General features: G+C 50.0%; 1 non-coding gene across 1 annotated transcript; it reads left to right on the top strand.

Annotated features, from left to right (window-relative positions):
• The first annotated feature begins 6,131 nt into the window (after window positions 1-6,131).
• Trnaa-cgc (transfer RNA alanine (anticodon CGC)) lies at window positions 6,132-6,204 on the top strand. The gene has a single exon. It is a non-coding gene; the product is annotated as a tRNA-Ala (tRNA).
• The last annotated feature ends 868 nt before the right edge of the window (window positions 6,205-7,072 follow it).

Genomic DNA, 7,072 nt, shown 5'->3' with positions numbered 1-7,072 from the left:
TGATAATACAAAACGAGCTGCCCTTTTTTGCACCCTTTCGATGTCCTCCGTCAATCCCACCTGGTAAGGATCCCACACCGCGCAGCAATATTCTAACAGAGGACGAACGAGTGTAGTGTAAGCTGTCTCTTTAGTGGACTTGTTGCATCTTCTAAGTGTCCTAACAATGAAAAGCAACCTTTGGCTCGCCTTCCCCACAATATCATCTATGTGGTCTTTCCAACTGAAGTTGTTCGTCATTTTAACACCCAGGTACTAAGTTGAATTGACAGCCTTGAGAATTGTACTGTTTATCGAGTAATCGAATTCCAACGGATTTCTTTTGGAACTCATGTGGATCACCACACACTTTTCGTTATTAAGCGTCAACTGCCACCTGCCACACCATACAGCAATCTTTTCTAAATCGCTTTGTAACTGATACTGGTCTTCGGATGACCTTACTAGACGGTAAATTACATCATCATCTGCGAACAACCTAAGAGAACTGCTCACATTGTCACCCAGGTCATTTATATAGATCAGGAACAGCAGAGGTCCCAGGACGCTTCCCTGGGGAACACCCGATATCACTTCAGTTTTACTCGATGATTTGCCGTTTATTACTACGAACTGGGACCTTCCTGACAGGAAATCACGAATCCAGTCGCACAACTGAGACGATACCCCATAGGCCCGCAGCTTGATTAGAAATTGCTTGTGAGGAACGGTGTCAAAAGCTTTCCGGAAATCTAGAAATACGGAATCAACTTGAGATCCCCTGTCGATAGCGGCCATTACTTCGTGCGAATAAAGAGCTAGCTGCGTTGCACAAGAACGAAGTTTTCTGAAACCATGCTGATTACGTATCAATAGATCGTTCCCTTCGAGGTGATTCATAATGTTTGAATACAGTATATGCTCCAAAACCCTACTGCAAACCGACGTCAATGATATAGGTCTGCAGTTCGATGGATTATTCCTACTACCCTTCTTAAACACTGGTGCGACCTGCGCAATTTTCCAATCTGTAGGTACAGATCTGTCGGTGAGCGTGCGGTTGTATATGATTGCTAAGTAGGGAGCTATTGTATCAGCGTAATCTGAAAGGAACCTAATCGGTATACAATCTGGACCTGAAGACTTGCCCGTATCAAGCGATTTGAGTAGCTTCGCAACCCCTAAGGTATCTACTTCTAAGAAACTCATGCTAGCAGCTGTTCGTGTTTCAAATTCTGGAATATTCCATTCCTCTTCCCTGGTGAAGGAACTTACGCTGCGGCGCTCACGACATTCTCCACAAAACAGGCACAGCCGACCGATTAGCGGTACAGGAATCACCTTCCACGCACAGAAACCTGGATGACCAACCGGCCTGGCCAGTGGTGGAAAATAGTACGATTGTGCTGGAGCTACCAAACGCGACAGACATTGACGACAGCAAGATGGCAATTGATTCCCTTATTGTACCGACCGAAGCATTTGTCCCGGCGGGACGTGAGTCAGTGCCGTCTTCTGACAATGAAGGCCACGTACGGAAACTGCGATCACCGAAACGCCGAAAGCGCCGTCGTCGGACCGTGTCGGAGCACGGCGGTTCACATTCGGCCGTGGAAGAAAAACTGACCACTCAAGAAGCCAACCGCGAGGCTGAGGCCGTTTCCACTGACTCTAGCCCGCGTCTCGTTCTCGCTTCCCACGCCCGGGTTCCCGGGTTCGATTCCCGGCGGGGCAGGGATTTTCTCTGCCTCGTGATGGCTGGGTGTTGTGTGATGTCCTTAGGTTAGTTAGGTTTAAGTAGTTCTAAGTTCTAGGGGACTGATGACCATAGCTGTTGAGTCCCATAGTGCTCAGAGCCAGCCACTGACTCTAACCTTGCAGAATAGACTGAGAAACATGCAGTGTTCGACCACCAGCCCCCTGACATAAACAGTGAGCAGCAGGAAGATACCAGTGAAGGCAGCGAAGTCGCCCGGTCCCTTACTATCAAACATTCCGAGCCTATGGAACATGAACAGACATCCGCGCCGACTTCGTGGGCCGAGGACGTCGAGACACAAGATCCCATTCCGGGGTCGGCTGAGGCGCCGCCGGATCATGCAGCATAAGCAGCTTAAGGAGGACCGCGTTCGGCGGGGGGAGGTGGGGGGGGGATGACATCACTTCCGATGTTCGCTTCTCTCCAACGTACATGGATAACCTCGCCCAACCAAGCGTTGCCGGGCTTACCGCCTGGCGACAATGAATATCAACATGATAAGTTCTCCTGTCAAGATCCAACTTTTGAAAGAAACAATACGAGCCATGGGAGTTGATTTTTCTTTCCTACAAGATGTAAAAACGACTGTACTCCTGAACTATTATGGTTACGCCACATATGTGACGCCCGGGCCGACCGGTGTGGCCATGCGGTTCTAGGCGCTTCAGTCTGGAACCGCGTGACCGCTACGGTCGCAGGTTCGAATCCTGCCTCGGGCATGGATGTGTGTGTGTTGTTCTTACGTTAGTCAGGTTTACGTAGTTCTAAGTTCTAGGGGACTGATGACCACAGATGTTAAGTCCCATAGTGCTCAGAGCCATTTGAACCATTTGTGACGCCCGGTGCCCCTGCAGACACCGGACTGGCAATATTAGTGCGGGATGGTATTGATGTTACTGACGTCACGTATCTTCCCTCTGCTCGAGGAATAGCACTTACGGCGCTCAACACCCGATTCATTAATGTTTACGCGCCGTCGGGTACCACCAGACGTCACGACCGCGCCAGATTCTACGCCACGGGTGTCGCCCCCCTTTTCCTCAGACGGTACGAAAACAGCGTCTTCGCCGGCAGTTTTAATTGCGTACTTCACCCAAAGGACCAAATCCCACACTACATGCCCTGTCCGGAACTGGGTGCGATGATCCAGAACTTCACTTTTGCGACACGTGGGGAAAAGTGCACGGTGATTGCTCTGACCACACTCATCTTACCAGTCGCTCGGCCAGCCGACTTGATCGCATATATGTGTCGCAAGGCCTTACACAAGGAGTGGTGGCCGCCGATCTATGGCCTCAGGCTATTCCGATCATAGTGCTTACATCTGCACTATACATCTCCTCCCCCAACAAGTCTGGCGCAGCAATGGGTTTTGGAAGCTTAATATAACTCACCTCCAGGACCTGGATTGCCGTTGGCGAGTTTAAGTAACGTGGACTGACTTTGAACGCCGTCACCGCCGATACACCTCGACTATGGAGTGGTGGCTCCTCTGTACCAAACTAGCAATCCGCAGGACACTTATGCAGCTTGGCAAGGACGTAGCTGCGTGGCATCGACAGACCCTCCATTTTTACTACGCGGCACTCAGGGACCTCGACGCCTTACCCCCTTCCCCGGAGAGACAACATGACCAATGCAGAATCAAGGTTCACATACTATCATTGACGAAGCGCCGACTAGAAGGTACCATAGTCCGCTCACGACGGCACGGTCGAACGGCCGCAGAGGAACCCACTATGTGGCGGATGAGCGCCGACATCGCCAACACTTAATCACACAACTCAGGACACAAGACCCAAGCAACTATAGCAAAGGCGGTAGAGGATCATTTTCGTCATCTTTACCAGGAAGGAACCGTAGGTGACGAGACCACTATTGAAGTGTTACAGCAGGTAACACGTACTATCGACGAGGCTACCGTGAATACACTAACGGAGGAAGTCTCACTCGAAGAAGTCGAAGACGCCCTGGAAAAAGGTGCGGCCAGTAAGTCACCTGGGCCTGATGGATTTCCCATCGAATTGTACCGGAACTTCCGTGACATCATGATGCCTCGCTGGGTTATAATGTTCCGCGAACCTATGTCTCCAGACTGTGTTGTGCCACCAACGTTTGTAGTAGGACTTCTCATACCGGTGCACAAGTCAGGTGGAGGGCGATCAATTGACGACTATCGGCCGCTCACAATGCTGAACTCCGATTACAAGATTTTCGCCGGGCTTATGGCGGGCCGTATTAAGACGACTTTGCCGATGATTCTCGCCGCAGAACAGACGTCGCAGGGGGGAGAAGCCAACATACGCTTCGCCACCAGGGACTGCAGGGACTTAACAGCGATCGTCTCTGCGTGCTGTATGAGAGCTGCGATCGTCTCCATCGATTTCAATCGCGCCTTTGATAGAGTGCACCATAACTTCCTCCTACGAGTGATGGACCGTATGGGATTTCCCCCGGGCCTCATTGACACCCTACGGCGTCTTTGGACCGCAGCCAACGCACACGTCCAGGTCAATGGGAGGACGGTAAGACCAGTACTCATTAAGAGGTCTCTACGGCAAGGTTGTCCCTTTTCTACCTACCTTTATGAAATCGCACTCGAGCCACTCCTCGGGGACCTTAATCACCGACTATCAGGCATCACGCTCCGGGACGTCACCTTTCGCTATAGGGCATACGCTGACGACCTGCTACTGCTGGTTCGTTCCAATGACGAAGTTAAAGCCTACTAACCTGGATCGAGCGATACGGACGGGCCGCAGGCAGTCTTCTGAACATCAACAAATCGGCGGCGTTGAGTATTGGGCGTGGTCTCGGACCGGAAGTCCTCGCTCCTGTCCCACCAGTTTTTGATCTGCGGTATTTGGGTATCACGTTCATGAAGGATGTACTCAAAACAGCTGTAGTAAACTATTGACGGTTATTACAGATCATACGCGCGATGGTGCGCCAGAACCTGCTCCGGGACTTGAATCAGCTACAACGTGTTGAATACTTGAACCTCTACGTAGCATCAAAACTCAACCATGTGGCACAAGTCCTCCCACTACCGCTGCAGATAGGCCGCCGGCTTCAGGCGGCCTTCAGTTACTACGCTTCCGCAGGTCATATATTTAAAGTACGATACGACACTCTTACCCTTCCAGTGAACAAAGGGAGGCTGGAATTGGTCAACGTCAGGGCGAGAGCATCTGCCCTTTACATGAGCAACATGAGGAAACGATGGAAAAGTCAACAAAAATGGCTCAAATGGCTCTGAGCACTATGGGACTTAACTTCTGAGGTCATCAGTCCCCTAGAACTTAGAACTACTTAAACCTAACTAACCTAAGGACAGCACACCCAACCATGCCCGAGGCAGGATTTGAACCTGCGACCGTAGCGGTCGCACGGTTCCAGACTGTAGCGCCTAGAACCGCTCGGCCACCCCGGCCGCCGGAAGGTCAACATACCCCTCTCACGGGTCGTTTACCACAGGCTCTGATGCCAATCTCTCGCGTCCCGCCAGTGTTGGTTGTGCACGTCGCACCACAGCTCTCCCATGTGTCGACCTTCATTCTTGATTACAGCTATGTCAGCTCGAACCTCCCCACCACACGTCCACCAAAGGCGAAAGATTTTTATACCAACCTTCTGTGGGCTGTTCCCCATAACGTGGTGGAAAACAAGTATCCCACGGTTCATTGGCAAAGAGTGTGGAAAACGATACACCACAACGTTCTGTCATCCCCCGTGCGTTCGAGGTGGTATCAGATGGCCAACAAAAAATATGCGACACGACAGCGGCTAAACGCGCTATTGGACTGGCATACTCACCTTATTGCCCAAATTGTCACCTCTTGGATACCGATTAACATCGTTTTACGGAGTTTGGCGACTAAAACAGAAGATATTGGGTTGTTACCTCCGTGTCACGCCTGATATGACCGACTCTGAGATCCTCCTCTGTCCAGATGAATCTTACTTTCCCGCCGCAAAATATCATGCGCTTACGTGGTTCAAAGGAATTACCGTTGTCTATACCTTTAGCGTCGGAGGGAAAGAGAAGCTTGATTATTATTGATGGTTCCTACAAAATGCTCACAATGCCCTCGAACGCACGCCGAGATACCGTAAGCTCTTCGCAAATTATTTACGCAGTGTTTTCGTTAACCCCCCCCCCCCCCCCCCACTCAGTTGGTGAGTGCCAAGCTGCAGTTAATGCTCTGTGCCGCATCACACTTACGGCCGAACGTCCTGCCTTGTCAGCGATGAGAGAAGGAAGAGATAGGCTACTTCAAAGATTGCTGTTTTCCTTGAGGCACTAGCGAAGCGCTATGTCTCCGTTGCAGATGCCCTTCAAAGGCGCTGTTGGAGATATCAGATAACGATGGCGAAGTACCAAATGGAACCGAGCGAGGTGGCGCAGTGGTTAGCGCACTGGACTCGCATTCGGGAGGACGACGGTTCAATCCCGTCTCCAGCCATCCTGATTTAGGTTTTCCGTGATTTCCCTAAAATCGTTTCAGGCAAATGCCGGGATGGTTCCTTTGAAAGGGCACGGCCGATTTCCTTCCCAATCCTTTCCTAAACCGAGCTTGCGCTCCGTCTCTAATGACCTCGTTGTCGACGGGACGTTAAACACTAACCACCACCACCACCACCAAATGGAAACGGTTACGTTTATTGAAGAACTTTTTAGCTGGTATTGCATTAGTGATTTACATTTTTATTGTTTTGTTTACTCTTTGAATGCCACCTTTGTTGTTGTAACACTCAGTTGCTAGAATTATCATTTGTACACGTTTCCTAAATGTATTCACGTAAAATAAATAAAAATAAAAATAAAAAAGTAAAAAAGTGAAGGAATAGTTAGGGTCAACGCCTCAAAAGGGTTAGTTCATTTCTTTTTTTAAGGCAAAAAAAGCAGGAGTCCCGAGCTCTTGTCCTGGCCATAGTACAAATTTTAATTCATTTATTGTGCTTCTCATTATCGAACATAATGCTGATACTCATATTTTTCTAGGGAAAAAAAATATGGTAGAGCACTTGCCCGCGAAAGGCAAAGGTCCCGAGTCCGAGTCTCGGTCCGGCACACAGTTTTAATCTGCCAGGAAGTTTCACCCTGACTGTATGTTTAGGAAACACGAACAGTGTGCTTGGATCAAGGTCGAAGTGTCACGTGGTCGGAGCGCACAACAATGTTTCCTCTGGCATTGCATTCCATCATCACGAGGCAGGAGTTCCTGCGTACTTGGAGGTAGGAGGTACTGTAACATCCACCTTATTCACCCGACTTGAGTCCGTGTGATTACGACCCGTTAGCTGAAATGAAGGAACCTCTTCGTGGCACAT

This window comes from Schistocerca nitens, chromosome 8 (assembly GCF_023898315.1).
Source record: "Schistocerca nitens isolate TAMUIC-IGC-003100 chromosome 8, iqSchNite1.1, whole genome shotgun sequence".
NCBI lineage: Eukaryota > Metazoa > Arthropoda > Insecta > Orthoptera > Acrididae > Schistocerca > Schistocerca nitens.
Note: the sequence above shows the minus strand (reverse complement) of the source record. Positions and strands in the feature narration are given on the sequence as shown.